Below are 7,019 nucleotides of genomic sequence, written 5' to 3'. Positions count from 1 at the left end.
GGCCCTAACTATTCAATCTGTTGGAGCAACGCCCTAGGGCGAAGCCTAGCTTGCTCGGAAAGTAGAAATGACCATAAGTTTCATACTGGTTGCAATTATTCGTTTTATACGATGGAAAAGCTGTTGTATTTATATCGTATTTTATGCTTCTGGCGTTGACTTCTTAGGCCGTAACTATTCGGTCTGGTGGAGCAACGCCCTGCAGTGAAACCTAGGTTGCCCGGAACGTAGAATTGGCCATCAATTTCAAACTGGTTGCAATTATACCTGTTATATGATGGAAACACTGCTGTATTTTTTTTGCATTTTATGGTTCGGGCGTTGACTTCTAAGGCCCTAACTATTCAATCCGTTGGAGCAACGCCCTAGGGTGAAGCCTTGGCTGCTCGGAAAGTTGAAATGACCATAAGTTTCATACTGGTTGCAATTATTCGTTTTATACAATGGAAAAACTGTTGTATTTATATTGTATTTTATGCTTCTGGCGTTGACTTTTAAGGCACTAACTATTCGATCTGTTGGAGCAACGCCCTAGAGTGAAGCCTAGGTTGCCCGGAACGTAGAATTGGCCATCACTTTCAAACGGGTTGCAATTATTCCTGTTATATGATGGATACACTGTTGTATTCTTATTGCATTTTATGTTTCGGGCGTTGACTTCTAAGGCCCTAACTATTCAATCTATTGGAGCAACGCCCTAGGCTGAAGCCTAGCTTGCTCGGAAAGTAGAAATGACCATAAGTTTCATACTGGTTGCAATTATTCGTTTTATACGATGGAAAAGCTGTTGTATTTATATAGTATTTTATGCTTCTGGCGTTGACTTCTTAGGCCGTAACTATTCGGTCTGGTGGAGCAACGCCCTGGAGTGAAACCTAGGTTGCCCGGAACGTAGAATTGGCCATCAATTTCAAACTGGTTGCAATTATACCTGTTATATGATGGAAACACTGCTGTATTTTTTTTGCATTTTATGGTTCGGGCGTTGACTTCTAAGGCCCTAACTATTCAATCCGTTGGAGCAACGCCCTAGGGTGAAGCCTTGGCTGCTCGGAAAGTTGAAATGACCATAAGTTTCATACTGGTTGCAATTATTCGTTTTATACGATGGAAAAACTGTTGTATTTATATTGTATTTTATGCTTCTGGCGTTGACTTCTTAGGCCGTATCTTTTCGGTCCGGTGGAGCAACGCCCTGGAGTGAAACCTAGGTTGCACGGAACGTAGAATTGGCCATCACTTTCAAACTGGTTGCAATTATTCCTGATATATGATGGAAACACTGTTGTATTTTTATTGCATTTTATGCTTCGGGCGTAGACTTCTAAGGCCCTAACTATTCAATCTGTTGGACCAACGCCCTAGGGTGAAGCCTAGCTTGCTCGGAAAGTAGAAATGACCATAAGTTTCATACTGGTTGCAATTACTCGTTTTATACGGTGGAAAAGCTGTTGTATTTATATCGTATTTTATGCTTCTGGCGTTGACTTCTTAGGCCGTAACTATTCGGTCTGGTGGAGCAACGCTCTGGAGTGAAACCTAGGTTGCCCGGAACGTAGAATTGGCCATCACTTTCATACTGGTTGCAATTATTCCTGATATATGATGGAAACACTGCTGTATTTTTTTTGCATTTTATGGTTCGGGCGTTGACTTCTAAGGCCCTAACTACTCAATCCGTTGGAGCAACGCCCTAGGGTGAAGCCTTGGCTGCTCGGAAAGTTGAAATGACCATAAGTTTCATGCTGGTTGCAATTATTCGTTTTATACGATGGAAAGACTGTTGTATTTATATTGTATTTTATGCTTCTGGCGTTGACTTCTAAGGCACTAACTATTCGATCTGGTGGAGCCACGCCCTAGAGTGAAGCCTAGGTTGTCCGGAACGTAGAATTGGCCATCACTTTCAAACTGGTTGCAATTATTCCCGTTATATGATGGAAACACTGTAGTATTTTCTTTGCATTTTATGGTTCGGGCGTTGACTTCTAAGGCCCTCACTATTCAATCTGTTGGAGCAACGCCCTAGGGTGAAGCCTAGGTTGCTCGGAAAGTAGAAATGACCATAAGTTTCATACTGGTTGCAATTATTCGTTTTATACGATGGAAAAACTGTTGTATTTATATTGTATTTTATGCTTCTGGCGTTGACTTTTAAGGCACTAACTATTCGATCTGTTGGAGCAACGCCCTAGAGTGAAGCCTAGGTTGCCCGGAACGTAGAATTGGCCATCACTTTCAAACGGGTTGCAATTATTCCTGTTATATGATGGATACACTGTTGTATTCTTATTGCATTTTATGCTTCGGGCGTTGACTTCTAAGGCCCTAACTATTCAATCTGTTGGACCAACGCCCTAGGGTGAAGCCCAGCTTGCTCGGAAAGTAGAAATGACCATAAGTTTCATACTGGTTGCAATTACTCGTTTTATACGGTGGAAAAGCTGTTGTATTTATATCGTATTTTATGCTTCTGGCGTTGACTTCTTAGGCCGTAACTATTCGGTCTGGTGGAGCAACGCTCTGGAGTGAAACCTAGGTTGCCCGGAACGTAGAATTGGCCATCACTTTCATACTGGTTGCAATTATTCCTGATATATGATGGAAACACTGCTGTATTTTTTTTGCATTTTATGGTTCGGGCGTAGACTTCTAAGGCCCTAACTACTCAATCCGTTGGAGCAACGCCCTAGGGTGAAGCCTTGGCTGCTCGGAAAGTTGAAATGACCATAAGTTTCATACTGGTTGCAATTATTCGTTTTATACGATGGAAAAACTGTTGTATTTATATTGTATTTTATGCTTCTGGCGTTGACTTCTAAGGCACTAACTATTCGATCTGGTGGAGCCACGCCCTAGAGTGAAGCCTAGGTTGCCCGGAACGTAGAATTGGCCATCACTTTCAAACTGGTTGCAATTACTCCTGCTATATGATGGAAACACTGTTGTATTTTTTTTGCATTTTATGGTTCGGGCGTTGACTTCTAAGGCCCTAACTATTCAATCTGTTGGAGCAACGCCCTAGGGTGAAGCCTAGGTTGCTCGGAAAGTAGAAATGACCATAAGTTTCATACTGGTTGCAATTCTTCGTTTTATACGATGGAAAAGCTGTTGTATTTATATCGTACTTTATGCTTCTGGCGTTGACTTCTTAGGCCGTATCTTTTCGGTCCGGTGGAGCAACGCCCTGGAGTGAAACCTAGGTTGCACGGAACGTAGAATTGGCCATCACTTTCAAACTGGTTGCAATTATTCCTGATATATGATGGAAACACTGTTGTATTTTTATTGCATTTTATGCTTCGGGCGTAGACTTCTAAGGCCCTAACTATTCAATCTGTTGGACCAACGCCCTAGGGTGAAGCCTAGCTTGCTCGGAAAGTAGAAATGACCATAAGTTTCATACTGGTTGCAATTACTCGTTTTATACGGTGGAAAAGCTGTTGTATTTATATCGTATTTTATGCTTCTGGCGTTGACTTCTTAGGCCGTAACTATTCGGTCTGGTGGAGCAACGCTCTGGAGTGAAACCTAGGTTGCCCGGAACGTAGAATTGGCCATCACTTTCATACTGGTTGCAATTATTCCTGATATATGATGGAAACACTGCTGTATTTTTTTTGCATTTTATGGTTCGGGCGTTGACTTCTAAGGCCCTAACTACTCAATCCGTTGGAGCAACGCCCTAGGGTGAAGCCTTGGCTGCTCGGAAAGTTGAAATGACCATAAGTTTCATGCTGGTTGCAATTATTCGTTTTATACGATGGAAAGACTGTTGTATTTATATTGTATTTTATGCTTCTGGCGTTGACTTCTAAGGCACTAACTATTCGATCTGGTGGAGCCACGCCCTAGAGTGAAGCCTAGGTTGTCCGGAACGTAGAATTGGCCATCACTTTCAAACTGGTTGCAATTATTCCCGTTATATGATGGAAACACTGTAGTATTTTCTTTGCATTTTATGGTTCGGGCGTTGACTTCTAAGGCCCTCACTATTCAATCTGTTGGAGCAACGCCCTAGGGTGAAGCCTAGGTTGCTCGGAAAGTAGAAATGACCATAAGTTTCATACTGGTTGCAATTATTCGTTTTATACGATGGAAAAACTGTTGTATTTATATTGTATTTTATGCTTCTGGCGTTGACTTTTAAGGCACTAACTATTCGATCTGTTGGAGCAACGCCCTAGAGTGAAGCCTAGGTTGCCCGGAACGTAGAATTGGCCATCACTTTCAAACGGGTTGCAATTATTCCTGTTATATGATGGATACACTGTTGTATTCTTATTGCATTTTATGCTTCGGGCGTTGACTTCTAAGGCCCTAACTATTCAATCTGTTGGACCAACGCCCTAGGGTGAAGCCCAGCTTGCTCGGAAAGTAGAAATGACCATAAGTTTCATACTGGTTGCAATTACTCGTTTTATACGGTGGAAAAGCTGTTGTATTTATATCGTATTTTATGCTTCTGGCGTTGACTTCTTAGGCCGTAACTATTCGGTCTGGTGGAGCAACGCTCTGGAGTGAAACCTAGGTTGCCCGGAACGTAGAATTGGCCATCACTTTCATACTGGTTGCAATTATTCCTGATATATGATGGAAACACTGCTGTATTTTTTTTGCATTTTATGGTTCGGGCGTAGACTTCTAAGGCCCTAACTACTCAATCCGTTGGAGCAACGCCCTAGGGTGAAGCCTTGGCTGCTCGGAAAGTTGAAATGACCATAAGTTTCATACTGGTTGCAATTATTCGTTTTATACGATGGAAAAACTGTTGTATTTATATTGTATTTTATGCTTCTGGCGTTGACTTCTAAGGCACTAACTATTCGATCTGGTGGAGCCACGCCCTAGAGTGAAGCCTAGGTTGCCCGGAACGTAGAATTGGCCATCACTTTCAAACTGGTTGCAATTACTCCTGCTATATGATGGAAACACTGTTGTATTTTTTTTGCATTTTATGGTTCGGGCGTTGACTTCTAAGGCCCTAACTATTCAATCTGTTGGAGCAACGCCCTAGGGTGAAGCCTAGGTTGCTCGGAAAGTAGAAATGACCATAAGTTTCATACTGGTTGCAATTCTTCGTTTTATACGATGGAAAAGCTGTTGTATTTATATCGTACTTTATGCTTCTGGCGTTGACTTCTTAGGCCGTATCTTTTCGGTCCGGTGGAGCAACGCCCTGGAGTGAAACCTAGGTTGCACGGAACGTAGAATTGGCCATCACTTTCAAACTGGTTGCAATTATTCCTGATATATGATGGAAACACTGTTGTATTTTTATTGCATTTTATGCTTCGGGCGTAGACTTCTAAGGCCCTAACTATTCAATCTGTTGGACCAACGCCCTAGGGTGAAGCCTAGCTTGCTCGGAAAGTAGAAATGACCATAAGTTTCATACTGGTTGCAATTACTCGTTTTATACGGTGGAAAAGCTGTTGTATTTATATCGTATTTTATGCTTCTGGCGTTGACTTCTTAGGCCGTAACTATTCGGTCTGGTGGAGCAACGCTCTGGAGTGAAACCTAGGTTGCCCGGAACGTAGAATTGGCCATCACTTTCATACTGGTTGCAATTATTCCTGATATATGATGGAAACACTGCTGTATTTTTTTTGCATTTTATGGTTCGGGCGTTGACTTCTAAGGCCCTAACTACTCAATCCGTTGGAGCAACGCCCTAGGGTGAAGCCTTGGCTGCTCGGAAAGTTGAAATGACCATAAGTTTCATGCTGGTTGCAATTATTCGTTTTATACGATGGAAAAACTGTTGTATTTATATTGTATTTTATGCTTCTGGCGTTGACTTCTAAGGCACTAACTAAACGATCTGGTGGAGCCACGCCCTAGAGTGAAGCCTAGGTTGTCCGGAACGTAGAATTGGCCATCACTTTCAAACTGGTTGCAATTATTCCCGTTATATGATGGAAACACTGTAGTATTTTCTTTGCATTTTATGGTTCGGGCGTTGACTTCTAAGGCCCTCACTATTCAATCTGTTGGAGCAACGCCCTAGGGTGAAGCCTAGGTTGCTCGGAAAGTAGAAATGACCATAAGTTTCATACTGGTTGCAATTATTCGTTTTATACGATGGAAAAACTGATGTATTTATATTGTATTTTATGCTTCTGGCGTTGACTTTTAAGGCACTAACTATTCGATCTGTTGGAGCAACGCCCTAGAGTGAAGCCTAGGTTGCCCGGAACGTAGAATTGGCCATCACTTTCAAACGGGTTGCAATTATTCCTGTTATATGATGGATACACTGTTGTATTCTTATTGCATTTTATGCTTCGGGCGTTGACTTCTAAGGCCCTAACTATTCAATCTGTTGGAGCAACGCCCTAGGCTGAAGCCTAGCTTGCTCGGAAAGTAGAAATGACCATAAGTTTCATACTGGTTGCAATTATTCGTTTTATACGATGGAAAAGCTGTTGTATTTATATCGTATTTTATGCTTCTGGCGTTGACTTCTTAGGCCGTAACTATTCGGTCTGGTGGAGCAACGCCCTGTTGTGAAACCTAGGTTGCCCGGAACGTAGAATTGGTCATCACTTTCAAACTGGTTGCAATTATTCCTGATATATGATGGAAACACTGTTGTATTTTTTTTGCATTTTATGGTTCGGGCGTTGACTTCTAAGGCCCTAACTATTCAATCTGTTGGAGCAACGCCCTAGGGTGAAGCCTAGGCTGCTCGGAAAGTAGAAATGTCCATAAGTTTCATACTGGTTGCAATTATTCGTTTTATACGATGGAAAAACTGTTGTATTTATATTGTATTTTATGCCTCTGGCGTTGACCTCTAAGGCACTAACTATTCGATCTGGTGGAGGAACGCAATAGAGTGATGCCTAGGTTGCCCGGAACGTAGAATTGGCCATCAATTTCAAACTGGTTGCAATTATACCTGTTATATGATGGAAACACTGCTGTATTTTTTTTGCATTTTATGGTTCGGGCGTTGACTTCTAAGGCCCTAAATATTCAATCCGTTGGAGCAACGCCCTAGGGTGAAGCCT

Source organism: Calliopsis andreniformis, unplaced genomic scaffold (genome assembly GCF_051401765.1).
Source record: "Calliopsis andreniformis isolate RMS-2024a unplaced genomic scaffold, iyCalAndr_principal scaffold0004, whole genome shotgun sequence".
Taxonomy (NCBI): Eukaryota; Metazoa; Arthropoda; class Insecta; order Hymenoptera; family Andrenidae; genus Calliopsis; species Calliopsis andreniformis.
Note: the sequence above shows the minus strand (reverse complement) of the source record.